Source organism: Ips typographus, linkage group LG15 (assembly GCF_016097725.1).
Source record: "Ips typographus isolate SLU linkage group LG15, UJ_Ityp_2.0, whole genome shotgun sequence".
NCBI classification, from domain to species: Eukaryota; Metazoa; Arthropoda; class Insecta; order Coleoptera; family Curculionidae; genus Ips; species Ips typographus.
The window spans coordinates 3,913,796-3,917,100 of NC_138436.1; the positions used below are offsets into that span (position 1 = coordinate 3,913,796).

General features: G+C 39.5%; 1 long non-coding RNA gene across 1 annotated transcript; it reads left to right on the plus strand.

The window, feature by feature from the left end:
• Nucleotides 1–585: 585 nt before the first annotated feature.
• Nucleotides 586–1,260, plus strand: LOC145738353 (uncharacterized). Its single transcript, XR_014180730.1, has 2 exons — nt 586–888; nt 955–1,260. It is a non-coding gene; the product is annotated as an uncharacterized LOC145738353 (long non-coding RNA).
• Nucleotides 1,261–3,305: the final 2,045 nt, after the last annotated feature.

The window sequence follows — 3,305 nt, forward strand, 5'->3', positions numbered from 1 at the left end:
GTATTAAATGCATATTGTGCACCCGAGCATCCACTGTGACATCACCGGCGTATCACATTGAGGAAAGAAGTTCCGCTGATAGGCCATCTTGGGTCTGTTGTGATGTCATATGCCAACTTGTCACTTGGCTTTTGTTTTTGTTTTGTTGTGTCAAAAAAATTAACATGCAGCTAAAGTAATTGTATTTTTATTACAATAGTCTAAAGCCTGGTTTATAAAATAAAATTTAAATTTAGATTTAAATTTAGTATTAACTTTAAGAATAGGACTAGTGGTTTTAAATCAAGACGTTCATAAATGAAATTTAACTTTAACCTTAAATTTAGCTGTATCTCCTGACCTTGGATTTACTTAAAATTCTATATTCTCTTAAAGTTAACGCTAAAGTTAAATCATCTTGCTACGCAAGCGTCCCCAATGACACAATCAGCTGATTTGTGTTTTGAATTTGAATATTTGGTTAAGGTTTTTCCTGGCAGCTAAAGGTTACGGTTAAACGGTCAAATTGAAGCCTAGTAATATAATAAGTTTTTCCAATTCCTATTTTTGTGTTTTGTGTAGTCCGTGTATGCTATGGAAGAAAATTTAAGTTTAGACAGCAAAATAATCGAGCTGTTACAGCAGTTTACTAATATTTGGGATAAAAAACATCCAAGTCATAAAGATGCATTGGCGGTGACCAATTCTTGGAAAACAATTTCCCAAATTGTCGGATTACCTGGTAATGTTTTTGTTACCATAGAAATGACTTTTTTATATGTAGTTTTACAGTTCATGATTGCATTGGGAGATGGAAAAAAATGTCCCATCTGGGTCGGCCCGTTACTTTGTGTTGTGGCCTTTATATGGGCTATGCCATTTTTTAAATGACGTGGTTGTTCTTCGAAGGTAGTATAGAGTAGCGATTCTAATATTTTCTATTTTATTTAGTGTTTTTTTTTTAATTGTTATCAGAACAAAATCTAACTTAGTCCCAAAACAAAAAACCAATGAGGAAGAAAATGAAGAATCCAGTAGTTGTGGTAATGAGGAAACAAAAGAACCTCAACAAACCCAGGCCAAGAAACCAAAAACCACATTCACAATGGAAACGCCAACCCCTGAAATATGGGATCCAATAAAAGTCATGGTTTTCAATAGTGGTAGCCTGGATTTCAACAGGTCTAGTCAGATGGATGAAACATTTGATGCAACATCAGATTCGCAAACTAGTTGTCACGCAGGACCCTCCCAAGTAGTCAGAACTGAGAAAAATAAAATGGCAAGATGTGGCAATATTAGTGGAAACTTGTAATATGATGGGCCAAAACATTAATTGTTTCCTAGAACAGGCATCATCAAAAAAAGAAAAACCATCTGAGTTTTCAGATTCCCTCTGGCACTTTCTTTTATCTCTAGGCCATTTGCTCAATGGAATACCAGAGAAAAAGAAAGTAATCATGCTCCAATCAAAAATATTGGAGTTTCTTCGAGAAGAGTGTGATTCTTCCATTTAGTTTATGTTTTCATTCCTATTGTGAAATGTTGTTTTTACTGTTCAGAGGAACTGATATACCTATGACAAAAGTTAGATGAGTTTAGACTTATTTTGTGTTCATATTTTTAAGAGACCTGTGATATTTTGACTTATGCTAGTTGTAACGAAGTTACTAAGTTTTTACCGTTTTCTTAATTGAATCGACCAACCGGAATCATCATTTTAATAACTTAAGTTCCAACAGTCGGATTTTCTCCGTTCTTGTCAGTTTAGGTTCGGGACGTCGGTTACTTTTCGTTAGGGTCATAGCGATGTGTCGCGGAAAGCCGCTAATTGATAAGTGCGTGGTTAATAAGATTTACGCGGCCGAATGTTCAGCGGGTATAGTACCGCAGTTAACCTACAAGGGCGTCCTGCCGGCACCCAGGGTGTGGCAGTGCGCGCGGTTCCGGTCCCCCATACATGGTACGTAGGTGAGTGGGAGATTGCAGGAAATAAAACTGGCCTGCACGTGGCAAACGGCCTCTTCCACCTGCGGTCAGCGTCCGAACCAGACAACCTGCTCCGATTCGAGATCCGACTAGCGGTAAGTACCATTCAACCACGTGTACCGGTACGGCAACTGTTCTGGGCCTATACCGCAATACCTGTCCGTTCCTTTTGATTTTCCCCAGTATTTAGTACACCGTAGTTAGCCGTCGTGGACTCGTAATGACCCGGCGGATTTTTCCCCAGTAATTAGCCCACCGTAGTTAGCCGTCGTGGACTCGTAATGACCCGGCGGATTTTTCCCCAGTATTTAGTACACCGTAGCTAGCCGTCGTGGACTCGTAATGACCCGGCGGATTTTTCCCCAGTAATTAGTATACCGTAGCTAGCCGTCGTGGACTCGTAATGACCCGGCGGATTTTTCCCCAGTAATTAGTACACCGTAGCTAGCCGTCGTGGACTCGTAATGACCCGGCGGATTTTTCCCCAGTAATTAGTACACCGTAGCTAGCCGTCGTGGACTCGTATTGACCCGACGGATTTCCCCAGTAATTAGTATACCGTAGCTAGCACCCGGATTTCTCCTGTGCTTAACCGCCAAAACAGCTGCCGTAGACACCGTTAACGTGTACACCTTTTATTTGACCGCTTTTATTGGTACGTTTAACTGCTTTGTCACCCGCGTCCCGACTTACACGCTTTATGTTGAAATTGACCACTTAAACAAAGTTACACGCTCTCTCTCATATTTATACTTGCTTTTGTTTCTGTTAAGACTTAAGATACCGTTAGGGTACCGACTTTTGTTTTTCCGATTGGTTCTGTTCGTTAACCACCGTAGGTCCGTAGTCATATTTTTTTTGGTTAAGTGTGTCAGAGTGTTAATTTCTGTTTAGTTTATTTGGAAACACGACCCGGTGAGCTTGTAAATTTACTTTTGTCTTTCATTGGGCCTGTCAGCCTTGCAAAACCTTAGCGCCCGCTTTCCTTCTTCGACTGTCCTAAAAGTTACCCCGGTAGACGGAGCGTTTTCCTGGTTTACGCTCCGCGGTTATTTGAAACCAGGTGGCGCCCGAGGCAATTACAATCAGACTAGTGTCAAAAGGGGCATTTGATTTAAATCCCCAACAAAAGAGCGTCACAAGTATATATTTTTGCTTAGCTATAACCCTTTAGTACTTTTAATAGTTAGATAAGTAATATCATTTTTTGTTTAGTTTTTAATTCGGTTTGGTAAATACCGAATTATTTTTTATTAATACCTAAGTTTTTGTATGTGTTTATGTTTATGCGTTTTTACTATTATAGTTAATTTCTTTGTCTCTTTTGTACAAAGTTA